At 45.7% G+C, this 27854-nt stretch overlaps 1 pseudogene; it reads right to left on the reverse strand.

Moving 5' to 3' along the window:
* Positions 1–27854, reverse strand: part of LOC135546676 (cotranscriptional regulator ARB2A homolog) — a 337690-nt pseudogene that overhangs the window by 138892 nt on the left and 170944 nt on the right.

Below are 27854 nucleotides of genomic sequence, written 5' to 3' on the forward strand. Positions count from 1 at the left end.
CAAAGAGGCACTGAGTTTGAAGGAAGGCCTTGAAATACATCCACAGGTACACCTCCAATTGACTCAAATTATGTAAATTAGCCTATCAGAAGCTTCTAAAGCGATGACATCATATTCTGGAATTTTCCAAGCTGTTTAAAGGCACAGTCAACTTAGTGTATGTACATTTCTGACCCACTGGAATTGTGATACAGTGAATTATAAGTGAAATAATCTGTCTGTAAACAATTGTTGGAAAAATTCCTTGTGTCATGCACAAAGTAGATGGCCTAACCGACTTGCCAAAACTATAGTTTGTGAACAAGAAATTTGTGGAGTAGTTGAAAAACGAGTCTTAAATGACTCCAACCTAAGTGCATGTAAACTCCCGAAGTTCAGCTGTATGTACAACAGCGAACCAATCTGTGGGTAAAGCGACGCTGCGACTCAAACCCCGAAAAGTGTCACGGACTCCAGTCACCCCAGTCATAGACTGTCCTCTCTGCTACCGCACGGCAAGCGAAACCGGAGCGCCTGGTCTAGGACCAAAAGGCTTCTAACAGATTCAACATCCAAGGGATGTGGAAGAGCACCCGCAGTCTGCTGCTCTCTCCCTCTGCTGAGACTGACCATCAGATGCAGGCACCATCGGCCCAGTAAAAAAAATGAAACGCAAATTATGTCAAATGTAAGCTCCCTCAGCTAACAATTAATAAGAACAAATAAGAATTTGTTAAATAAAGGTAAACAAATAAATAAAATAAAAATAAATATAGCCAACCTCAAACTTTGAAATATAAAGTATTGTTAATGTCCCGAACCTCGATGCACTGGTTGGGCAATTCAAGCAAAGCCAATATATTGTGAAAATATATAAACTCAGCAAAAAAAGAAACATCTTATCACTGTCAACTGTGTTTATTTACAGCAAACTTAACATCTGTCAATATTTGTATAAACATAACAAGATTCAACAACTGAGACATAAACTGAACAAGTTCCACAGACATGTGACTAACAGAAATGGAATAATGTGTCTCTGAACAAAGGGGGGTCAAAATCAAAAGTAACAGTCAGTATCTGGTGTGGCCACCAGCTGCATTAAGTACTGCAGTGCATCTCCTCCTCATGGACTGCACCAGATTTGCCAGTTCTTGCTGTGAGATGTTACCCCACTCTTCCACCAAGGCACCTGCAAGTTCACAGACATTTCTGAGGGGAATCCAACAGGTCCCAGACGTGCTCAATGGGATTGAGATCCGGGATCTTCGCTGTTCTCTCTTGATATGATTTTGTTTTTCACTGTGGTGAAAAAAGAAGACTAAGAAACAGCAGCATCTGGCTCATGTGTGAGGAGCAGTAGATAGTGGTATCGGAGAGAGAGACAAAGAAAGAGAGAGAGAGGTGGAAGAGAGAGAGAGAGAGAGGTGGAAGAGAGAGAGAGAGAGAGAGAGATGGAAGAGAGAGAGAGAGAGAGCAAAATTTAAGAAAAGTATAATTTGGTAAAGGGTGTTTGAGTTTTCAGGAAAGCAGTTTGACAGAGCTAGGAGTCAGAGGGGGGGGCAGTGGTGAACTGTAGGCTTAAGGAACATATTTGTGATATCCTCAGTGGCGCGCCACAGGAGAGCTGGCCAGTTGGCACGGTGTGTTCAGACTGAGGCCTCGGCTGGTGCCAGTCCTGGAGACTGCCAGGCTCTGAGTCCTGGGCAGAGAAGAGCAGAGACCTCATGGTCACTATAGGTACAGGGGCTGGAGAAGGAAGGGGGGAAGATGAGGAAGAGGAGGATAACAGGGTGAGTGAAGCCAGAGAAAACTTTGCCTAAGTTAGGTCCCAGAGAACTTGTCACCAGAGCAGAGAGAATGAGAGTTCTCTGAAAGCACCAGGGATAGACCCAAGTCCTGAAACACACATTAACATGAATGTGTTCTCTTCGTGTGTCAAGTTAGGCATCGGTCTCTCCAACCGATCGGTGATGGAACATAGTCTCATAATAGCTCTCCAACCGCTGCCACCATCATCATCTAACTCCTGGCGGCTCATCCACCCCCCGAGAGTTCACTGGGGATGAATGTCCACCAACTTCTTCTCCATAATGCGCCCTCCTCAAACAACATTGCTCACATCAGAGACTACCTACGTATGTATGGAGGCAGACAGGGACACAGAGAGGGAAGAGATACCATAGAAAAATATATCCATATCCCTCACACAGAAAATACACACTGATCTTATATAGATACAGTAGACAGGCACAAACATATGTGTGTGCGTGTGTGTGTGTGTGTGTGTGTGTGTGTGTGTGTGTGTGTGTGTGTGTGTGTGTGTGTGTGTGTGTGTGTGTGTGTGTGTGTGTGTGTGTGTGTGTGTGTGTGTGTGTGTGTGTGTGTGTGTGTGTGTGTGTGAATAAATCTACACATTCTCTACGTTCTGTTGAGAGATGGTGGGGCGGTTGGTTGGCACCCACACATTTGTGTATTGGGAGACAGATACATTCTTACATAAGCCCTTATATAACGCAGCCCGTCTTGTCCAATAACCTTACTCCTTTTTCACTGTGGGAGCAGGAAGGGGCTGGGTTAAGTAAGCACCCCTAGTCCCCCCATTCTCACCCCTGGCAACAGAGGAAGATGAAAAGGAGAGCACAAGCAAACAGGCAGGCTGACAGACACAGGTAGAGAGGCAGGCTGACAAAGACAGGTAGAGAGGCAGGCTGACAGAGGCAGGTAGAGAGGCAGGCTGACAGAGACAGATAGACAGGCAGGCTGACAGAGACAGATAGACAGGCAGGCTGACAGAGACAGGTAGACAGGCAGGCTGACAGAGACAGGTAGACAGGCAGGCTGACAGGGACAGGTAGACAGGCAGGCTGACAGAGACAGATAGACAGGCAGGGCCCCCTCTGGCTCTCACTGGGCTGTGGGTCCATGAGTGTGAGGGTATGCACAGCTGCTCCGTGATGTCTTATCCATGCTGTTTGAATTCGCTTTGCTGGTACTGGTAGCAAATGAAAGTCAGGGGTCTACATTTCATCTAACCTCATCTACCCAAGTCCTTAAAGCCAAGTACAAGGGCTTGAGCGAGAGAGAGGGAGAGAGAGAGAGAGAGAGAGAGAGAGAGAGAGAGAGACAGAGATACAGAGATACAGAGATACAGAGATACAGAGAGAGAGAGAGTTACAGAGAGACAGTGAAAGAGATGAACCAGGAGGAGATAAGAAAATGGACAGGGTTAGGGTTAGTTTGACAGAGCAAAAGAGATGGTGGGAGATGGAAAGAAAGATGAAGGGAGGAGGGACAGACAGAGGGTGACTGCTAGTGTTCTATCTGACATGAAGCTATCCTCACTGCAGCAATTCTCTCCCATTCAAAGGTCTTTAGCTGCTTGTTGATCAAACTAGAATTAATCCATACACTATGAAGGGGGCAACATGCTAGTGAGCGCAGAGCAGGAGAAATGAACCACAGGCCGCTTGATGTGCTTGATCAGGAATGTGTTTATTAACAGCAAAGGGGAGAAATAATTAACCCAGAGACAGCTTGTTTTCTAGAGGTCTGCTAGCGTATCAAAGGGTTCATCCCCTAAGGCTCAAATCCCCCCTCCATCTAGCCTCCCACAAGGCTCACATCCCCCCCCCAGCCTCCCCCTAGCCTCCTCCTAGCCTCCCCCTTTCCCCCAGACCACTTTCTTCTCAATTATGTGGATGATCGTATCTGTGTAGTATGCATGTATGTATGTAAGTATGTATGTATGTATGTATGTATGTATGTATGTATGTATGTATGTATGTATGTATGTATGTATGTATGTATGTATGTATGTATGTATGTATGTATGTATGTATGTATGTGTGTGTGTGTGTGTGTGTGTGTGTGTGTGTGTGTGTGTGTGTGTGTGTGTGTGTGTGTGTGTGTGTGTGTGTGTGTGTGTGTGTGTGTGTGTGTGTGTGTGTGTGTGTGTGTGTGTGTGTGTGTGTGTGTGTGTGTGTGTGTGTGTGTGTGTGTGTGCGTGCGTGCGTGTATGTATGTATGCATGTATGTATGTATATGTGTGTGTGTGTGTGTGTGTGTGTGCGTATGTATGTATGTATGTATGTATGTATGTATGTATGTATGTATGTATGTATGTATGTATGTATGTGTGTGTGTGCGTGCGTGCGTATGTATGTATGTATGTATGTATATGTGTATTTGTGTGTGTGTATGTGTGTGTGTGTATGTATGTATGTGTGTGTGTGTGTGTGTGTGTGTGTGTGTGTGTGTGTGTGTGTGTGTGTGTGTGTATGTATGTATGTATGTATGTGTGTGTGTGTGTGTGTGTGTGCGTGCGTGCGTGCGTGCGTGCGTGCGTACGTGCGTGCGTACGTACGTACGTATGTATGTATGTGCATGCGTGCCTTTGGAAAGTATTCAGTCCCCTTGACTTTTTGCACATTTTGTTACATTACAGTCTTATTCTAAAACTGATTAAATATAGTTTTTCCTCATCAATCTACACACAATACCCAAATGACAAAGGAAAAACTGGTTTTTAGATTTTTTTCGCTAATTTATAAAACAACGTAAAAAAAACTGAAATATCACATTTACAAAAGTATTCAGACCCTGCCTCACACAGGAAGCGGCGCAGGTCCTAATCCAGGCACTTGTCATCTCCCGTCTGGATTACTGCAACTCGCTGTTGGCTGGGCTCCCTGCCTGTGCCATTAAACCCCTACAACTCATCCAGAACGCCGCAGCCCGTCTGGTGTTCAACCTTCCCAAGTTCTCTCACGTCACCCCGCTCCTCCGCTCTCTCCACTGGCTTCCAGTTGAAGCTCGCATCCGCTACAAGACCATGGTGCTTGCCTACGGAGCTGTGAGGGGAACGGCACCGCAGTACCTCCAGGCTCTGATCAGGCCCTACACCCAAACAAGGGCACTGCGTTCATCCACCTCTGGCCTGCTCGCCTCCCTACCACTGAGGAAGTACAGTTCCCGCTCAGCCCAGTCAAAACTGTTCGCTGCTCTGGCCCCCAATGGTGGAACAAACTCCCTCACGACGCCAGGACAGCAGAGTCAATCACCACCTTCAGGAGACACCTGAAACCCCACCTCTTCAAGGAATACCTAGGATAGGATAAGTAATCCTTCTCCCCCCCTTAAATGATTTAGATGCACTATTGTAAGTGGCTGTTCCACTGGATGTCAGAAGGTGAATTCACCAATTTGTAAGTCGCTCTGGATAAGAGCGTCTGCTAAATGACTTAAATGTAAAATGTAAATGTACTCAGTACTTTGTTGAAGCACCTTTAGTGATTACAGCCTTGAGTCTTGGGTATGACTCTACAAGCTTGGCACATCTGTATTTGGGGAGTTTCTCCCATTCTTCTCTGCAGATCCTCTCAAGGTCTGTCAGGTTGGATGGGGAGTGTTGCTGCACAGCTATTTATAGGTCTCTCAAGAGATGTTAGATCGGGTTCAAGTTCAGACTGGCTGGGCCAATCAAGGACATTCAGAGATTTGTCTTGAAGCCACTCCTGCATTGTCTTGGCTGTGTGCTTATGGTCATTGTCCTGTTGGAAGGTGAACCATCGCCCCATTCTGAGGTCCTGAGCACTCTGGGGGAGCAGGTTTTCATCAAGGATCTTCTCTGCACTATGCTTAGTTAAATTTTGCCTGGCACCTGACTCGTCTCCCAGTCTCTGCCGCTGAAAAACATCTCCACAAGCATGATGTTGCCACCACCATGCTGCACTGTAGAGATGGTGCCAGGTTTCCTCCAGACGTGATGCTTGGCTTTCAGGCCAAATAGTTTAATCTTGGTTTCATCAGACCAGAGAATCTTGCTTCTCATGGTCTGAGAGTCTTTAGATGCCTTTTGGTAAACTCCAAGCGGGCTGTCATGTGCCTTTTACTGAGCAGTGGATTCCTTCTGGCCACTCTACCATAAAGGCCTGTTTGGTAGTGTGCTACAGACATGGCCATCCTTCTGGAAGGTTCTTCCTCTCCACAGAGGAACTCTAGAGCTCTGTCAGATGACCATGGAGTACTTGGTCACCCCCCTGACCAAGGCCCTTCTCCCCCGATTGCTCAGTTTGCAGGATTGTTTTGGTACCCTTCCCCAGATCTGTGCCTCGACACAATCATGTCTCGGATCTCTACAGACAATTCCTCATGGCTTGGTTTTTGCTCTGACATGCACTGTCAACTGTGGGTCTTATATAGATTTGCCTTTCCAAATCATGTCCAATCAATTGAATTTACCACATGTAAACCAATCAAGTTGTAAAAACATCTCAAGATGATCAATGGAAACAGGATGCACCTGAGCTCAAGTTCAAGTCTCATAGCAAAGGGTCTGAATACTCGGTTCTGGCTTTGTCAATATGGGGTATTGTGTGTTGATGGCTGTTGATTATAATTTATTTTAATCCATTTTAGATTGTAACAGAACAAAATGTGGAAAAGGTCAAGGGGTCTGAATACTTTCGTGAAGGCACTGTATGTGTGTGTGTGCATGTGTTTGTGCCCATGTCCATGTGTGTTGTGTGTGCATGTGTTTGTGGCCATGTCCATGTGTATTGTGTGTGCATGTGTTTGTGGCCATGTCCATGTGTGTTGTGTGTGCACGTGTGCACACATTAAAGTGCATTTGCGAAGTAAAATTGTGGGTTAGTACATGTACTGTATTGTGGTCCAGTACCACTGGCCTATGAAAGCCACAAGGTTTCTACATTGGAAATGGAGGAAGGGAAACTTGACTATTGCTTCCCATGAAGCTAGATCCTTGTGGGGAGCAGGAGGGGGCTACGGCTGTACTCCCCAGCCCATGTCAGTGCAGGTGGAGTGGGGCTGTCAGGTGATAGCTTGGGGGGCTGAGGGAGGGCTGCCTGGCCTGGGGGTCTTGGTGGGAGGGCTAAGCCCCCCCTGAGCCCCCCAGCACCATGGCGAGAGTGTGAGGGTCTGGGTGAGGGAGTTATGACACTGTCACAGGCCACAGACACACGGCTGAGACCCAGGGGACAGGGAAAAATGCACTCTCTCAAATGCTCTCTCACACACACACGCACAGACACGCATGCAACACCACACACACACAAACAAACACACACATCCTCTTCTTCCTCTGAGATGAAATCCTATATAAATGTAGTATGGTTACATACAGGATCTAACTCACATAACAAGAACATCACATGAGGAACAGAGAGAGAGAGAGAGAGAGAGAGAGAGAGAGAGAGAGAGAGAGAGAGAGAGAGAGAGAGAGAGAGAGAGAGAGAGAGAGAGAGAGAGAGAGAGAGAGAGAGAGAGAGAGAGAGAGAGAGAGAAAGAAAGAAAGAAAGAAAGAAAGAAAGAAAGAAAGAAAGAAAGAAAGAAAGAAAGAATTATGAGTGATCAGAGAGACCATGGCAGAATCATCGGCACACAGAGCCCAGGAGAGAATGGCTGTCACGGACAAAACACCACATGAATATTTAGCAGGCATTAAAATGACAAAATATATATATTTTTTTAAATAGCAGGTTACAGGACAAAAAAAAGAGAGATATTCCTGGAATTAGCAGTGGGACAAGTGCCCACCCCACACCGCCCACAACCTTCTTCAAAAGAAAAGCAGAGAGATGCTTTAAATAATGTGGGTTCATGGAGAGTCTACCAGTAAATCCAACAGATCAAAGAACCACCATCACCACCAGGCTCCTGCACAAGCTGTCAGAGCAGAGAGCGACAGAGAGAGCTGTGTGAGCCTAGCGCACCCAGCCTAGTACCTAGCCTAGCACCTAGCCTAGTTATCTAAGCACTGCAGAGAGAGAGAGAGAGAGAGACAGAGAGAGCTGTGTGAGCCTAGCGCACCTAGCCTAGCTATCTAAGCACTGCAGAGAGAGAGAGAGAGAGAGAGAGACAGAGAGAGCTGTGTGAGCCTAGCGCACCTAGCCTAGCTATCTAAGCACTGCAGAGAGAGAGAGAGAGAGAGAGAGAGAGAGCTGTGTGAGCCTAGCGCACCCAGCCTAGCAATCTAAGCACTGCAGAGAGAGAGAGAGAGAGAGTTGTGTGACCCTAGCAGCCAGCCTAGCTATCTAAGCACTGCAGAGAGAGAGAGAGAGACAGCTGTGTGAGCCTAGCACTTAGCCTAGCACCTGCTACCTGAGCACTGCAGCCTAGTCTTAAGTAACACAGCAAACACCAAGACTGAACACTGAGAGACCCAACACTGATTGATATATAGAACCCCAACACTACAGAAATAGGCTAGACTTTATTATAGACTCAATAGGAGAGTCAGCGCTTCAGTAGTGTACCCTGAGAAGCAATAGAGATGACCGAATAAGCTATTTTCCAGGAAGTTATAGTATATTCAACCCTCTCCCCTTCCCTTTCTCCTCACTCCTCTTCCTCCTCCAACTACATGTTCCACCTCTTCCCTCTGCAGCATGGTTTAATTCTTTCTCTCCCCCTCTCTCTGTGTTGATGTGCAGAGGGGAGGAAGACGACTGTGCCCTAGAACAGGGATGAATTGGCTTGTTAACAGAAGCAGCACTTTATCAAAGTAACCAAACATTAACTATTTGTAATAATTCCACCATGTTTCACACTCACACTGGCTGACTGTCCTATCACACTGGCTGACTGTCCAAGAGGTGGTAGGCTAGAGGGGCGATGCGGGAGAGACAAGACCAGAGGAGGAAAACAACCACTCACCAGCTCCACCAATGACAAGCCTCCGTAGCTGTGCGCCACGATAAAGACATTCCTGGCGGCAGCGTTGGACACAAAGTGGTCCCACACGTACAGCAAGTGTTCCTCGGGGGAGCCGTTTTCCTGTAACACAAGGACTTCACGTTACAGCGCCAAAACAAACACAAAACACACAGGAGCAACAGAGAGAGGAATATTGAAGAAGGGGTGAGAAGGCAGACAAAAATAGACAGATGGATTTAAAGACTGATTTAACTGAAGTGATAATGCCAGAGAAGCAGGTGTTTGGAGGATATATTGGCACGGGTGTTGTTAGGCCTGAGACTAAGTCCTCCAAAGACCGGCTTCGAGGACATTATCACTTTTAAACAACGGTTTAACAACATCTGCAAATAATGATTGACATATTTTCATTAGAAACTTTTTTATTCATTCATTCATACTATTGCATATAGTCACGATACAAATCTAGGGTTGTCGGGGAAGCAACCCAATCCTTCAGTCTTTTGTTCTGTATCTATTGATGAGACCCAGTCATTCATTCTTTTGTTCTGTATCTATTGATGAGACCCAGTTGTTCAGTTTTTTGTTCTGTATCAATTGATGGGACCCAGTCATTCAGTCTTTTGTTCTGTATCTATTGATGAGACCCAGTCGTTCAGTCTTTTGTTCTGTATCAATTGATGGGACCCAGTCATTCAGTCTTTTGTTCTGTATCTATTGATGAGACCCAGTCGTTCAGTCTTTTGTTCTGTATCAATTGATGGGACCCAGTCATTCAGTCTTTTGTTCTGTATCTATTGATGAGACCAGGTTGTTCAGTCTTTTGTTCTGTTTCAATTGATGGGACCCAGTCATTCAGTCTTTTGTTCTGTATCTATTGATGAGACCCAGTTGTTCAGTCTTTTGTTCTGTATCAATTGATGGGACCCAGTCATTCAGTCTTTTGTTCTGTATCAATTGATGGGACCCAGTCATTCAGTCTTTTGTTCTGTATCTATTGATGAGACCCAGTCGTTCAGTCTTTTGTTCTGTATCAATTGATGGACCCAGTCATTCAGTCTTTTGTTCTGTATCTATTGATGAGACCCAGTCCTTCAGTCTTTTGTTCTGTATCTATTGATGAGACCCAGTCCTTCAGTCTTTAGTTCTGTATCAATTGATGGGACCCAGTCATTCAGTCTTTTGTTCTGTATCTATTGATGAGACCCAGTCGTTCAGTCTTTTGTTCTGTATCTATTGATGAGACCCAGTCGTTCATTCTAAATGTTTTATTGACATCCTGGCTGGCTACGTTTTTATTGCTAGCTGGCCAACTACGGATAAATTACAGTAACGTCAAAAAGCTGATTCATGATTTCGACTGGGTGAGAAACACTGCCTGCCTGTCTGGCTCGTCCCGACATGTTCATTAATATGGGACAGCAGGAGATCGAATTTTAATATTGAAACAATGTTGCAAATGTTGTAGAGACAGACAGCAAGGTTTACACAAATCTCCGCTGTTGAAAACTAAACAGTCTAAAAGAAATGTGAGATAATGTCTCAACGCTTTTTACAGTGTAGATCTACTTTATAAAGTACCTGCCTTGGCTGATGCGACAGTGGATTGCGCAGTCAAACGGAACAGAGTAAATAGGCATTTTCACGTCAAAGATTTAGCCGGTGGCAACTTGTCGAAAAAAGACACCGGCTGGAATGTAGCTTTAACCAATGAGCATCTAGGGATTGACCCACCCGTTGTATAAAGATAAACTAAATATGAGAGACATAAAGAGAGAAAGGGAAAGTAACAGAAATGGTTCTGCCACAGTAAGCATGAAGGCCTATCTATTCCAGGGACAGTGATTTTTTTGAAATACTGAATGCTGCAGGATCGATGGAGCACCTGTATGGCGGCGATGGAGCACCTGTACGGCGGCAATGGAGCACCTGTATGGCGGTAATGGAGCACCTGTATGGCACCTGTATGGCGGCGATGGAGCACCTGTATGGCACCTGTATGGCGGCAATGGAGCACCTGTATGGCGGCGATGGAGCACCTGTATGGCGGCGATGGAGCACCTGTATGGCGGTAATGGAGCACCTGTATGGCACCTGTACGGCGGCAATGGAGCACCTGTATGGCGGCAATGGAGCACCTGTATGGTGGCGATGGAGCACCTGTATGGCGGCGATGGAGCACCTGTATGGCGGCAATGGAGCACCTGTATGGCGGCAATGGAGCACCTGTATGGCGGCGATGGAGCACCTGTATGGCGGCGATGGAGCACCTGTATGGCGGTAATGGAGCACCTGTATGGCACCTGTATGGCGGCAATGGAGCACCTGTATGGCGGCGATGGAGCACCTGTATGGCGGCGATGGAGCACCTGTATGGTGGTAATGGAGCACCTGTATGGCAGCTGTACGGCGGCAATGGAGCACCTGTATGGTGGCAATGGAGCACCTGTATGGCGGCGATGGAGCACCTGTATTGGTGGCGATGGAGCACCTGTATGGCGGCGATGGAGCACCTGTATGGCGGTGATGGAGGACCTGTATGGCACCTGTACGGCGGCGATGGAGCACCTGTATGGCGGTAATGGAGCACCTGTATGGCGGCGATGGAGCACCTGTATGGCGGCGATGGAGGACCTGTATGGCGGCAATGGAGCACTTGTATGGCGGCGATGGAGCACCTGTATGGCGGTAATGGAGCACCTGTATGGCGGCGATGGAGCACCTGTATGGCGGCGATGAAGGACCTGTATGGCGGCAATGGAGCACCTGTATGGCGGTGATGGAGCACCTGTATGGCACCTGTACGGCGGCGATGGAGCACCTGTATGGCGGTAATGGAGCACCTGTATGGCGGCGATGGAGGACCTGCATGGCGGTGATGGAGCACCTGTATGGCACCTGTACGGCGGCGATGGAGCACCTGTATGGCGGTAATGGAGCACCTGTATGGCGGCGATGGAGCACCTGTATGGCGGCGATGGAGGACCTGTATGGCGGCAATGGAGCACCTGTATGGCGGTGATGGAGCACCTGTATGGCACCTGTACGGCGGCGATGGAGCACCTGTATGGCGGTAATGGAGCACCTGTACGGCGGCGATGGAGCACCTGTATGGCGGTAATGGAGCACCTGTATGGCGGCGATGGAGCACCTGTATGGCGGCGATGGAGGACCTGTATGGCGGCAATGGAGCACTTGTATGGCGGCGATGGAGCACCTGTATGGCGGTAATGGAGCACCTGTATGGCGGCGATGGAGCACCTGTATGGCGGCGATGGAGGACCTGTATGGCGGCAATGGAGCACATGTATGGCGGTGATGGAGCACCTGTATGGCACCTGTACGGCGGCGATGGAGCACCTGTATGGCGGTAATGGAGCACCTGTACGGCGGCGATGGAGCACCTGTATGGCGGTAATGGAGCACCTGTATGGCGGCGATGGAGCACCTGTATGGCGGCGATGGAGGACCTGTATGGCGGCAATGGAGCACTTGTATGGCGGCGATGGAGCACCTGTATGGCGGTAATGGAGCACCTGTATGGCGGCGATGGAGCACCTGTATGGCGGCGATGGAGGACCTGTATGGCGGTGATGGAGCACCTGTATGGCACCTGTACGGCGGCGATGGAGCACCTGTATGGCGGTAATGGAGCACCTGTATGGCGGCGATGGAGCACCTGTATGGCGGCGATGGAGGACCTGTATGGCGGCAATGGAGCACCTGTATGGCGGTGATGGAGCACCTGTATGGCACCTGTACGGCGGCGATGGAGCACCTGTATGGCGGTAATGGAGCACCTGTATGGCGGCGATGGAGCACCTGTATGGCGGTGATGGAGCACCTGTATGGCACCTGTACGGCGGCGATGGAGCACCTGTATGGCGGTAATGGAGCACCTGTATGGCGGCGATGGAGCACCTGTATGGCGGCGATGGAGGACCTGTATGGCAGCAATGAAGCACTTGTATGGCGGCGATGGAGGACCTGTATGGCGGCAATGGAGCACCTGTACGGCGGCAAACACCCCGTAGGTAGGCATATTTTAAACCTAAACTAAATTCCAACTCACACAAAGTATATGCATGAACAATGGTGAATCAAATCACACACATGCACTCGCATGCACAAATCAGATGAGATTCAATACATCTGACCATAAAGTCCACACATGTGGGTTGTGTTTTAACGGAGCATCACTAAGTGCAATTGTTTGTGCCATGCTCCATCTTCAGCAGGCAAATAAATACCCTTTCTGTCATTTGGTGAAACCACTCCAAAGACATTTGAGAGCAAAAACAGTCTGGTTAGCTGACAGAGGGGGTAAATGGTAACAAAGCTTCATGCGCACTTAGCCTAAATGTCTGGGGCGGTTGTTTTACACTATGCTGTGACTGACGGTTCTAGTGGCTTATCTGAGGCAATGGTTGTTTGTTTCATAAAGGTCAGTGGAAAATGCTGTGCCATTTCACTGAAGACACAGCTTACACCCACTCACACCCAGGCATTGAGTATTGAAAACAGACAAAATACTTTTCAATATAGTTGTTGATTCGCTGTTGTTATTGTGCTGGACCGATCACGTGTGTGCGTGCGTGTGGAGGTACAGTAAATTAACCTCTTGGCTTGTTTTTTAACTAAAATCCCCTATGCAAAAATGTATGGGGAAAAAACAATTGGAATCATTTCTGCTTTAATTTTTTTTATATACAGTACCATTCAAAAGTTTGGACACACCTACTAATTTATGGCTCTACACAGAATTATGAAGCTGGTTGAGAGAACGCCAAGAGTGTGCAAAGCTGTCGTCAAGGCAAAGGGTGGCTACTTTGAAGAATCTCAAATATAAAATATAATTTGATTTGTTTACTACATGATTCCACATGTATTATTTCATAGTTTTGATGTCTTCACTATTATTCTACAATTATAAAGAACCCCCTTTGAATCAGTTTGATCAGAATCAGAATCAGTAGGTGTGTCCAAACTTTTGACTGCTCCTGCATAAAACATTCTATTGGTTTAAATACAAAAACTCTGTTTTGAATCTGGTGTCATTTTGTGTACCAGTTCATAAACCATGTACCATGGAATCCGTACATCTAAAATCTCTTCCCAACTACTTTGCAATCTACATGGCAAAATGTTTTGGTCCTTAATTAAATGAGTGGTAAACTTTTTTTTTGTTTAACCAATTTTGGTTTTTAATGCAGGGTCGACAGAGAAGTTCCTTACTTGCTCCCCTTTCCACTTGACGTTTCCATATATTTTTGTTAGCTGCATGTGTGACATAACTTCACCAGTCCTATTTATGATATCATTTACAAATATTATATCGTTCTAAATTTTGTTCCGCCCCCCAAAAAGTATGTTTTATCAAGTAGTACATTTGAGTTCAACCATAATATTTGTTGAAAGGTTGTAATCTGAATAAAAGGAAAAGGTCCATTCCTGAACATGACCTTAGACATTCTTATTCATCTGCTAGATCAACCAGTTAGGATTTAACTGTAAACTCTTGGCTTGTTTATGTTTGCTGTTGTAATTATATAAGGACGGAGGGTGGTTGTGTTCGGAGCCAGACTCTACGGAGGGTGATGCATAGGTGGGTAACATTGCGCCCTTCCCCACCCTGATCACCATGGGAGGAGGGGTGTGTTGGGGTGGGGTGGGGGCAGAGTTGGCTGTCTGAAGGCCTGTGACAACAAGGCCTTTGAAGTCGTGCTCTCCTTCGCTGAGTCACCATTCATCTACAAGGGCTCTGTTTCATAATCCCTCCCTCCCTCAAACTACACCTGCTGTTCTCTCTCTCTTCACATGACCTTCCCTACTGAGGCTTGTTAGGTGGTCATCAGGACTTACACACATGACCTTCTTCATTTCCCTCATCCCTCGTAATTGAGAAGTAGACATTGGTTTGAAGCTAAACATGAAGAACATTTACATGGGCACCGCGATGCCTACTCTACCAAGGTTTTCCAGAACACAGCTTTGACCTACTACAGTAGCTATTTCGGTCTACTGTACTTCAAACAATGTGTACGCAGGTTGACTAGGATTCAAAACATCTCAAACAGCGTACTTCATACTCTTAGAGGAGGTTCTCCCACAACAGTGTGATTTATATTGCATACAAGTTAAAGTATTGGATTCATCACACACTACACTAATCCCATTACACTACCATTTCAAAACTCTTTTTATCCCTCTTGCTGTGTTCCGGTCAAATTAGATCGATTTACAAGTTCTCTCTGAAAAAATGTTGTTCATTTAATCGGTTGTCATAAGGTTCCATGACATTGTACACATAGGGCATTTGAACACACAAAATACATTTAGATGATTTTCATTACATTTTGGGTATTTTATTGAACTTTTGTACACCTGTGGTGTTCCCGGTCAAAAATGACCGGTCATTAGAAATGAATGGGTGAGACTACAATTAGTGTATAACATTGAGTTCAGTCAAATGCCCATTCATCAGATGGACACACTTCCTCTCCCAGACCCCCACATGCATGTGTGTTTGAGCACACACACACCTCACTCCCCTTCTTGGCATCCATGGCAACCCCCACGGGAACCTTTCCCCAATAGAATCTTTCCCCCAAGGGAACCACATCCGTTGGCATTCTCACAAACAATTGCAACATTGTTTCAATAATATGTAGAACTTTTCTTGCAGCTCTGGTATATAAAGCTTTTTTAAGACCTTGCTCACAATTCATTCTGTGGCAGCACAATGACCAAACGATATACTGTATGTGAGGCTCTTGATCATATCTTTGAACCTTACACTGGTAGGGAGGAAAGAGTCCTTGTTAAACTTTGACACAAAGTAGTCTGTGATAAATAGCACTATGTTTCATCTGAGCATTTGATTAGTCAAAATAATCCATACATTATGCTTTTTTTAAATTCAAAAACAAGTTGTATGAGCTCAGGTTAATTCACAGGAACTTAAGTTGATATAAAGATGTAACACAACATTAGGTGAAAATGTATGTATTATTATGGATTTATAATCAGCTATAATGGGGCGGTCATTTTGGACCGGGAACACAGAATTAATTAACATGAAACAAACACAACAGGAGGGTTAATTATATGAAAGCAAGCTTTGATACTTTCTCTGCTACAGTTTGTGTTGTGTCCTGTCTGACAGTGAAATGTGGCGAGCTCTTATCATGGCTTGGACTATAGAGTAGGTAGCTAGCTATTGTTGCAAAAGCCCATTGCATGCACTGTAAAGTAGCAGAGTGACAATAAACCCAACGTTTGGTGTTGTTTTTGATGTAGCTAGCTAACTAGTTATGTTTTGTGGACAAATATAGGATTGGCATTTGGATGTGACTAACTTTAGCTAGCATATGTGTCGAGGTCAGCTGTTGTTGTCTGGCTCTAGCTAGCTAGGTAACGGCTGAAATAATTTGTGCAAAAACATTCCATAACCAAATATAGCTAGCTACCATTCTTTGCCTGGTTGTTAGCTAACTGTTAGCTAGCTTTTAGATGGCTGGTGTTAGCTTGCTGCTGGACAAGCAATCTAACACTAGCTAGGTAATGTTAGCTAGCTAGTTAATCAAAATATATGTTTGCATTTATTGATTTACAAAAGGTGTAATGGGTCCGTGCTCAAATGTTTTATTTTCACTGCATCAGGGACACTGTACACAGACGTTTAGGCGTTGTAGCCTTCTTTGTAGCCTTCTTCAGTGTGTAGGTTAACTGATTAACCTCAGCCGAGCAACCAAGTTGTTCAACCCGTCTACGCTTCGGCTGAAAAAGTTAGCATTGTCAGAAATTCTACAAAAAGTTGGCACATCGTTGGTTCATAATGGTAAGAAATAGGCACGTGAAAACAAATTAAACATTTAATAAAAACGGTTGCACCTGCAAACATTTGAAGTCTAATGGCCACTATACGGATGTTAAATTCTTGTTTTACTCCGACGTCTAGAATACTCTGAAAACTCAATTGTTAACGAACCTGTCAAAAATCTGGTATGTGGTTCTCACTAACAGCCGAATGCCCCCCAATAATTGAATAGATAGACAAGAGCATCAAGGTCTTTAAATGGCTAGGTGCTGTGTATGAAGGACTGCTCTGTGTGGCTCTAGCTAATCTGAAGTAATTTGTGTAAAAACCTTTCATAACCAAATATAGCTCGCAACCTTTCTTTACCTCTCCGTTAGCTGTGTGTTCTGTGAGGTCCAGTTTCAGCATGTCACAGTATACAGTAGCTCAGATCCTTTTTACGCTAGCATCGGACAGCACCGGCTTGATTGTCATGACAAACAGGTAGCGTCTTCCCCTTATCACCCGAGCACAGAATCCCGACAGCTGGCCCCAACGCCCACCCACCTCCTCTATTTGACTACCTGGCCCAATAGCACTTTGCATTATCTAAACAGCATTTACATATTGAGGTTATTATTTCCCAGGGTTAATTAGCTCTTGTGAAGCGGGCCACCCTCAGAGACTAGCTTCCTGTTACACGCCTGCCAAATGAGTTATTTCTTACTTTTCCTTTTCCCCCTCTGGTCATCCAATGTGTGTGCCAGGTCTGACATTCCCTACTGCTCACCTGTTGCCAGCATCTTCAAGTGATTGGTGTTTTGAAGTGCATGTGTATGAGTGTAGATTGATTGTGGCACTGTTGACAGTAGCCAACAGTGAATAGCGTATAGACAGTTTGCCCTCTCTCTTGAATAGGCAATATAAGGGTCCTCTCAGGCTTCCAGTGAGCTGTCCACACGGTTACCATATACCCAACACTCCAAGATTGAAAAATCTGTACATTTATGTTGCCTATCTTACTTTTTGAGTGAATGATTTTTTTGATTTGCATTAATTCATAGCCCTTTGGAGGAGTAAAAAATAGATCTAACCAGCTGGGCAGGTTGACAGACTCTCTCTCTCTTGCGCTCTCTCTCTCTCTCTCTCTCTCTCTCTCTCTCTCTCTCTCTCTCTCTCTCTCTCTTTCTCAGTAATCAGCGAGGAACACTGGGCTGATATAGCGACTCTCTCTCTGCACTCAGACACACAGTCTCCCTTGTGTATAGTGTCACTCCAACCTAGTCCTCACTAACCAGTCAGACAAAGATCAGACAACTCGAACTGTATCCATCTAATTAATATAAAACACAGTTGTGAAAGCTCCATATACTGTACAACAGTGGGAGGTGCGTGAGACAGCAAGCAGGGAGGAACAGTAAGCAGTTGATTATGGATAATGGACCAGCCCCCCTACAGATACAAGAGCAAACACAGGCACACACATACCGTATTATCTCTCAAGAGAATTCTCATCAGTTGTTGTCACAGCCGTGTATATCCCCCTCAAGCCGATACTACGACGGCCCTAAAGGAACTTCACTGGACTTGATGCAAACTGGAAACCATATAGCCTGAAGCTGCATTTATTGTAGCTGGGGATTTTAACAAAGCAAATTTGAGAACAAGGCTACCTAAATTCTATCAGCATATTGACTGTAGCACTCGTGCGGGCAATACACTGGATCACTGCTACTCTAACTTCCGCAATGCTTACCAGGCCCTCCGCTACCCTTCCTTCGGCAAATCTGACAACGACTCCATTTTGCTCCTCCAGTCCTATAGGCAGAAACTCAAACAGGATGTATCCGTGCCAAGAACTATTCAAAGTTTGTCTGACAAATCGGAATCCACACTTCAAGATTGTTTTGATCACATGGACTGGGAAATGTTCCAGGCAGCCTCAGAGATTAACATTTATTTACATGCTGATTCGGTGAATGAGTTTACAAGGAAGTGCATTGGAGATGTTGTTCCCACTATGACTATTAAAAACTACCCGAACCAGAAATCATGTACAGATGGCGGCATTTGCGCGAAACTGAAAGTGCGAACCACCGCATTTAACCATGGAAAGATGACTGGGAATATGGCTGAATACAAAACAGTGTAGTTATTCCCTCCGAAAGGCAATCAGACAAGTGAAATGTCGGTATAGCGACAAAGTGGAATTGCAATTCAACGGCTCAGACACGAGACGTATGTGGCAGGGTCTACAGACAATCACGGACTACAAAAAGAAAACCAGCCACGTCACGGACACCGACGTCTTGATTCCAGACAAACTAAACATCTTCTTTGTCCGCTTTGAGGATAATACAGTGCCACCGACGCGGCCCACTACCAAGGACTGTGGGCTCTCCTTCTCCATGGCTGATGAGAGTAAGACATTTAAATGTGTTAACCCTTGCAAGGATGCCGGCCCAGATGGCATCCCTAGCCGCATCCTCAGAACATGCGCAGACCAGCTGGCTGGAGTGTTTACGGACAAATTCAATCACTTTCTTTCCCAGTCTGCTGTCCCTACATGCTTCAAGATGACCACCATTGTTCCCATACCCAAGAAGGCAAAGGTAACTGAGAGACTAGTCAAGGATCATATCACCTCCACCTTACCTGCCACCCATGGCCCACTTCAAGTTGCATACAGCCCGAATAGGCCAACAGACGATGCAATCGCAATCACACTGCACACTGCCCTATCCCATCTTGATAAGAGGAAAGCCTATGTAAGAATGCTGTTCATTGACTACAGCTCAGTATTCAACACCACAGTACACTCCAAGCTCATTATTAAGCTTAAGGACCTGGGTCTCAACCCCACCCTGTGCAATTGGGTCCTGGACTTCCTGAAGGGCCGCTCCCAGGTGGTGAAGGTAGGATACAATATCTCCACTTCACTGATCCTCAACACTGGGGCCCCACAAGGGTGCATGCTCAGCCCCCTCCTGTACTCCCTGTAAACCCATGACTGCGTGGCAATGCACGCCTCCAACTCAATCAAGTTTGGAAACGACACAACAGTAGTGGGCTTGATTACCAACAACGACGAGACAACCTACAGGGAGGAGGTGAGGGCACTCAGTGTGGTGCCAGGAAAATAACCTCTCACTAAACATCAACAAAACAAAGGAGATGATCGTGGACTGCAGAGGGAGCACCCACCTATCCACTTCGACAGGACAGCAGTGGAGAAGGTGGAGAGTTTTAAGTTCCCCGGCGTGCAGATTGTTGACAAACTGAAATGGTCCACTCACACACTCATTTCTCTTTGCTTACTTGAGCTGTTCTTGCCATAATATGGACTTGGTCTTTTACCACATAGGGCTATCTACTGTATACTACCCTTACCTTGTCATGACACAACTGATTGTCTCAAACGCATTCCAGGTGACTAACTCATGAAACTGGTTTAGAGAATGCCAAGAGTGTGCAAAGCTGTCATCAAGGCAAAGGGTGGCTATTTGAACAATCTCAAATATAAAATATTTTGATTACTTTAACACTTTTTTGGTTACTACATGATTCCATATGTGTTATTGTTCTACAATGTAGAAAATATTAAAAATAAAGAAAAACCCTTGAATAAGTAGCTGTTCTAAACCTTTTGACTGGTAGTGTATGTATATATTCTTATTCCATCACTTTACTTAGATTTGTGTGTATTAAGTACTTGTTGTGAAATTGTTAGATTACTTGTTAGATATTACTGCACTGTCGGAAACTAGAAGCACAAGCATTCCGCTACACTCGCGATACCATCTGCTAACCATGTGTATGTGATCAACAACATTTTATTTGATACTAAAGAGTCTGCTGACCAACGCCCTTGATTGGTAAGTATCAAACTTTGCCTTGTTTGAAAAAGGAGGATAAAACAGTACAAAGACAACCAGTGCTTTCAATTCCCCACCCATCCACACCCCTCTCATCAATGAGACCCACACACTCCCACAGTCCTCCAGAAACTCACTGTCTGTTTTCTTTCCCCACTTTCTCCTCTCTGTTTACAGGACATTTATGAGAAGCAGGGAGAGGAGAGAACCCAGCTATGGCCACAATAACAGCACTAATGCCAAGACAAACACCCAGGAAAGAATGAATCTAACAGTATCAACACACACTGACAAACAACCACTACGGGCTTCCCCTCCCTCCTAGGGCTGGGCGATATGGCCTAAACATTATATCTCAATAATTATTATTATTTATTTTTTTAACTTATGGGCGATTCACAATATATATTTAGATTTTTGTTTAAAAAAACTTCTCTAAATAATCTAATGTTGTATAATTAAGGTCAATACACTGCATTTCAAACAGTCAGCAGTAATCTAATGAATTCAGGGCTTGTAAAATGACATCTAGGCTGAATATAAACCTTCCACAACCATCAGACCCACTAATAATGGCATTATTTCATCAAAATGGTTTAACCTGCTTATTTGTAGTAAACACTAGAACCATGCATAATGCATATTCACTCATAATGACTCATTTCTTGTAGCAGGAAATACAGAAAATTAAACACAGGTCTCATAACCAGCTAATCTTTATATTTCAAGTTTAACCAACCCGGAACTATTTGCTAGTTAACAAGGTAGAGCAGTTGGTTTTATGCTTATTGCACATTTAGAAAACACAGATTGGTACTCGCCTTTTTATTAGTGCCTGCTCTGTGCGCAAAATGAGTTGTTAAGACATAAAAAGGGTGTAGATAGAAAGATCATCTTCTCTATCACAGTAACATAGTGGCTCCATATGTTTTAGCATCAATACGACCGATTCTGTTGGACCAAACCTTAAATGCACATTTTTGCAAATTTAAAAAAAAATGTAAAAAAAAAAACGTATTTTAGAATAGTATTCACCCCCTGTGCGATGAGATTCGAAATTGAGCTCAGGTGCATCCTGTTTCCATTCATCATCCTTGAGATGTTTCATCAACTTGATGGGAGTCCACCTGTGGTAAATTACATTGATTTGACATGATGGAAAGGCACACACTTGTCTATAAACGGTCTCACAGTTGAAAAACCAAGCCGTGAAGTAAAGGAATTATCCGTAGAGCTCCGAGACAGGATTGTTTCGAGGCACAGATCTGGGTAAGGGTACCAAAAAATGTGTGCAGCATTGAAGGTCCCCGAGAACACAGTGGCCTCCATCATTCTTATATGTAAGAAGTTTGAAACCACCACTACTCTTCCTATAGCTATTTGCCCGGCCAAACTGAGCAATTGGGAGAGAAGGACCTTTGAAGAACGCAATGGTCATTCTGACAAAGCTCTCGAGTCCCTCTGTGGAGGTGGTTGCACATCTGGAAGTTTCTCCCATCTCAAATGGTGGCGGCAGCATCATGCTGTGGGGATGTTTTTTAGTGGCAGGAACTGGGAGACTGGTCAGGATCCAGGCAAAGATGTACGGAGAGATCCTTGATGAAATCCTGCTCCAGAGGGCTCAGGACCTCAGACTTGGCTGAAGGTTCACCTTCCAACAGGACAACGACCCTAAGCATACCGCCAAGACAACACAGGAGTGGCTTCGGGACAAGTCTTTGAATGTCCTTGAGTGGCTCAGCCAGAGCCCGGACTTGAACCCGATCAAACATCTCTGGAGAGACCTGAAAATAGATGTGCAGCAACACTCCCCATCCAACCTAACAGAGCTTGAGAGGATCTGCAGAGAAGAATAGGAGCAACTCCCCAAATAGTTAAATAAAGGTTATAGAAAAATAAAAAAGTGCCAAGCTTGTAGCTTCATACCCAAGAAGACTTGATACTGTAATCGCTGCCAAAGGTGCTTCAACAAAGTACTGAGCAAATTATCTGAATACTTATGTAAATGTGATATTTCAGTAGTTATTTTTTTGCCCAAATTTCTAAACACCGGGATTAGTTACAATGGTTAGTGCAGAAAGGGTCAAATCAAATAGTCCGGTAAACCATTTAACAGTCTGATGGCTTGGGGGTAGAAGCTGTTCAGGGTCCTGTTGGTTCCTGACTTGGTGCATCGGTACTGCCTGCCATGCGGTAACAGAGAGAATAGCATATGACTTGTGTTGTGGAGTCCTTGACAATTTGTTGGGTCTTTCTCTGACACCGTCTGGTGTGAAGGTCTTGGATGGCAGGGAGCTCGGATGTACTGAGCCGTTCTCACTACCCTCTGTAGCACCTTGTGGTCGGATGCCAAACAGTTGCCATACCAAGCGGTGATGCAGCCAGTTAAGATGCTTTCAATGGTGCAGCTGTATAACTTTGTGAGGATCTGAGGGCCCATATGCTAATTCCTTTCAGCCTCCTGAGGGGGAAGAGCCATTCTTCATGACTGTGTTGATGTGTGTAGACCATGATAATTCCTTAGTGATGTGGACACCGAGGAACTTGAAACTCTTGACCTGCTCCACTACAGCCCTGCCGACGTGGATGGGGGTGTGCTCGGTCCTCCGTTTCCTGTAGTCCACAAACAGATCCTTTGTCCTGCTGATGCTGAAGGGAGAGGTTGTTGTCCTGGCACCACACTGCCAGGTCCCTGACCATCTCCCTGGTGGCTGTCTCATCGTCGTCGGTGATTAGGCCTACCATCGTTGTGTCATCTGCAAACTTAAAGATGGTGTTGGAGTCGTGCGCGGCCTCGCAGTCGTGGGTGAACAGGGAGTACAGGAGGAGACTAAGCATGCACCCCAGAGGGGCCCCCCTTTTGTGGGTCGGCTTGGAATATGTGTTGTCGCCTACCATCACCGCTTGGGGGCATCCTGTCAGGAAGCACAGGATCCAGTTGCAGAGGGAGGTGTTAAATCCCAGAGTCCTTAGCGTTGTGATGAGCTTTGAGGGCATTATGGTGTTGAATGTTGAGCTGTAGTGAATGAACAGCATTCTCATGTAGGTGTTCCTCTTGTCCATGTGGGAAAGGGTCAGTGTGGAGTGCAACAGAGATAGCGTCATCTGTGGATCTGTCGGGGCGGTGTGTGAATTGGACTGGGTCCAGGGTTTCTGGGATGATGGTGTTGATGTGAGCCATGATCAGCCTTTCAAAGCACTTCATGGCTACAGACACTGACTTGAGAAAAACAGAGAAAGAGAGTGAGACAGAGAGTGGGGATGAGATGTGTTTTATTTAAAGGGCTGACAAGTGACAGGTCTCCAGGTTACATGGTTACATGTAAACACAGGGCTGCCCCCTCTCCAGGTTACATGCAAACACAGGGCTGCCCCCTCTCGCCCCACTCTCAACCCCCACTGTTAGAGGAGCGGGACCACCTGCACACAGTCCCAAACACACATGCACACACTGAGGCCCTACACACACACAGTCATACACACACACACACAGTCCCAAACACACATCCACACACTGAGGCCCTACACACACACACACACACACACACACACACACACACACACACACACACACACACACACACACACACACACACACACACACACACACACACACACACACACACACACACACACACACACACACACACACACACAACACACACACATCTCAGCTTGGCTCTGTCTCTCTCTGAAGACACACTGAGTAAACACACCTGCAGCCAGCTCATTTGAATATTGAATGTGTCACTTACAGCGACTAACTGAATTATCTTCAATTGGCCTAATGATGAAATATTAAACAAGCAGCAGGGACAGGTGATTACATGGTTTGGTATTAGAACGGGAGCTATTTGAATGTGGACCTTCACTCAAACACCTGTTGGTCTTGGATGTGGACTCTTCTAGACTTCTCTTCCCTTTCTTCCTTCATCTATCTTCCTCTTCCCTTCAGCCCTCTTTCCTTCCAGACACAACGGTCTGCAGGGTGAGGAGACGTTATGGAGCAAATTAGTGGCAGAGATGGGAAAATAATGACTGTAGCATTGTGGGTAATTACCAGGTACTGCCTATGGAAAGTTAAGCTCAGAAAAAAAAATATGAGAGGCGGAAAGATAGAGGGGAGAGAGAGGAGAGATACAGAGAGAGAGAGACAGAGTTCAGGGAAGAAAAATAAGGGATAATGTGTGTTAGACTGAGTGAGAGAAATACGTACAGACACGAAGAGAAGTGTGAGCGTACTCATATTCCATGAAGATTGATGGCGTTGAGACAGTATAGCACCAGAAACTTGCTGGAGTCAAGGTAAATCAGACAATATTTGTCAGGGCATTGTTTCAACTCAATAACTCATTAGCAAAGTACAGAGGAAGTTACCCGGTTTGTCTCAGATTCTTAAGTGGAGAAATTAGAACTGCTCTTGGCTGCACATGGTCGAAAATGTCATCCCTGTGACATCTCTGCTGTAGCCTCTCGCTGGAACAGGGATTGTCAGATGAAAGTACTTGAAGTCATTAATTGACAGCAGGTAAAGGAGTGTGGGTGGGAAGATAGGTCAGTGTTCGTTTGAACTTGACCTGAGGCTGCAGTTGGGCTGGAGGGAGAGGGGCAAGTGGGCCAGGAGATGGATGTGTTTGATGGTTGACCTGACTGTAACATCGGGAGCAGTGATCTGAGAGTTGCTACAGTACAAGGCTCTGTCCCACCCACACACCCAGACACCCAGAGTTGAGAGGTTAGTGAAGTTGTTCCCAGAGCCCCTCCCTGTCCTTGGATATGCTGAGCATAACATCCTTGCTCTAGCTGGGGTCAAAGGTCAAAAAAGACATGTCTATATAATTGCCCCAGAGCACAGTGAGAGGTGGAGGGGTGAAGGTGAGACTGAGGCATTTGGAACCAGGTGAATACATACAATATATGCCTTGTGTGTTCTTATGTGTGCCATGTCTGTGTTTGAAACAAGCATGGTGTCTGCTGGGGGCGGAGTGTGAGTGTGTAGGAATCGGTGCCTGCCGGGACAGGATGTTTATTTTTATTACCTTTATTTAACTAGGCAAGTCAGTTAAGAGCAAATTCTTATTTTCAATGATGGCCAAGGAACAGTGGGTTAACTGCCTGTTCAGGGGCAGAACGACAGATTTGTATCTTGCCAGCTTGGGGATTTGAACTTGCAACCTTCCGGTTACTAGTCCAACGCTCTAACCACTAGGCTACCGTGCCACGGCGTACCAAGCAGACATTGGGAAAAAGGACAGGAATGGCTGTGGCCCCTGAGGACTAGAGGACCCATGGAGTAACCAGGCTGAAATAATGGACGGTGCTCATGCACACACAACACTATTCAGACTCAGGATTCAAACTAGCAACCCTCCGGTGGCTGGTTCGCCACTAACTGTTGGCTACCTATTAGAGAATGTATGTGTAGGTCTTCAGTGACCCCTCGGTGAAACCATTCAGAAAGCCCTCTAAAAGTGACGCTATACTCAATGCTTTGCACATTAGTGTACATACGAGGAATCATCCACTTCATCATAACAATGGAATACCATAAGTGGGCCTACACAAAAACTATGTGCGGTCCATACTGCGGTGTGACCTTCGCGGCCTATATGGAATTTGTGTATAAGTGTATAATGACAGAATATTATTATTATTGTTTTAAAACATGGTGAAACAGACTGCCATTGTTACTGGAGAGTCATTGACACAACGAAGGCTAAAAGAGACAAGGGACTTTCCCTTCTCAGTTATGAGGATCTTCCACTTGAGAGAAGAATAAAATCATCTGTGCAACTTGAGAGAGTAAGAAGAGGGCATCTCTCCATATCTCACTCTCTCTTTCTCTCCATATCTCACTCTTTCTTTCTCTCCATATCCCACTCTTTCTTTCTCTCCATCTCTTTCTCTATGAACGTCTAAAAAATGCAACAATACGAGACGCATAAAAGTGCTGGCGGCGAAGAAGAACAGTAAAAGGAAGCTTCTTAAGCCATGAATGTTGGTTAGGTTCCTGCTATTCCTCCGCTTGGCTGTGGGAAAAAAGATAACTGGATTAGTGCTAAAATTCAGAGTAAAGTGTTCTCCTAAAGAACTTTCTATATGGCAAAGTGCTAAGAAGCGCCACCCCGTTGTCTCTCCTTCTCTCTGTTGTCCAGCCGACATCACTAAACATGGGCCAATGGACTGTGATCTCTAAGAGAGGAGGGACTTGCCAAGGTTGAGAGGTTACACACTGTGAACCAGGGGATAAAACGTAACAATCTTAAAAGCAGTTAAGGGCTTCTTAATGTGTGTAAGGAAGCTCATTAATTAACTCAACTCTGTGTGTGTGTGTGTGTGTGTGTGTGTGTGTGTGTGTGTGTGTGTGTGTGTGTGTGTGTGTGTGTGTGTGTGTGTGTGTGTGTGTGTGTGTGTGTGTGTGTGTGTGTGTGTGTGTGTGTGTGTGTGTGTTTGTGTGTGTGTGTATGACTGTGTGTGTGTGTAGGGCCTCAGTGTGTGGATGTGTGTTTGGGACTGTGTGTGTGTGTGTATGACTGTGTGTGTGTAGGGCCTCAGTGTGTGCATGTGTGTTTGGGACTGTGTGCAGGTGGTCCCGCTCCTCTAACAGTGGGGGTTGAGAGTGGGGCGAGAGGGGGCAGCCCAATCCCAATAGAATAGATGAAAAACCCCACTAAAGAGGCTTGGTTTGATCCCCCACCCAGCCTGACAGAGAGGTAAAGAAGAAAAACACAATCGGGACGTGACGGACGGACGGGAGAAGTTTAGTCCCTGAGGATCTCCATTAGGGACATATTTGGGGGCCGATATCCTAATAAACATGAGTCTAACATTAATTTCTACTGTCCTCCTGGATATAGTGACTCCGTCTCTGTCTTCTAAATGACTACTTCTCCTGCTCACCCTGTCCTCGCTCCTTTCCATCTCCCCTGCATGTTGCTGCATACTACTCTCAATCAGTGTGTGTGTTGGAAGACACATTTCACTTGTGCAACTGACTAGGTTCCATTTCTCTCTCTCTCTGTGTGTATGTCTATCTGTGCGTCTCTCTCTCTCTCTCTCTCTCTTCGTGTGTGTCGTTGTGTGAGTGACAGCTTACTCCAGGCAGGGGAGTGACAGAGAAGGTGCAGTGAAGAGATAAGTCATGTGGAGAAGGGGTGGGGTTGATTGAGAAAGGGGGCCAAACAAACTAACATCCCGCGCTGACTTAAAGGTCACAGTTCAGAGGGCATAGGGCACTGTGCTGCATGGTCCCAAAGAGGACTGTCATCCTGGGGAATCCCTTCATCTCTTTATCTATTCATCACTCCTCCTCTCCCTCCCCTCCCTCCCTCCCTCCCTCCCTCCCTCCCTCCCTCCCAGTCTTTGTTTAGAGACATGGATTCATCTCTTTTATACTGATGCATTAATACACACAGAGAGTTACTGTTGCATGTACAGTACCAGTCAAAAGCGTGGACACACCTACTCATTCAAAAGCGTGGACACACCTACTCATTCCTCCCCCCTCCCTCCCTCCTCCCCTC

The sequence above is a fragment of the Oncorhynchus masou genome, chromosome 1, assembly GCF_036934945.1.
Source record: "Oncorhynchus masou masou isolate Uvic2021 chromosome 1, UVic_Omas_1.1, whole genome shotgun sequence".
Classification (NCBI taxonomy): Eukaryota; Metazoa; Chordata; class Actinopteri; order Salmoniformes; family Salmonidae; genus Oncorhynchus; species Oncorhynchus masou.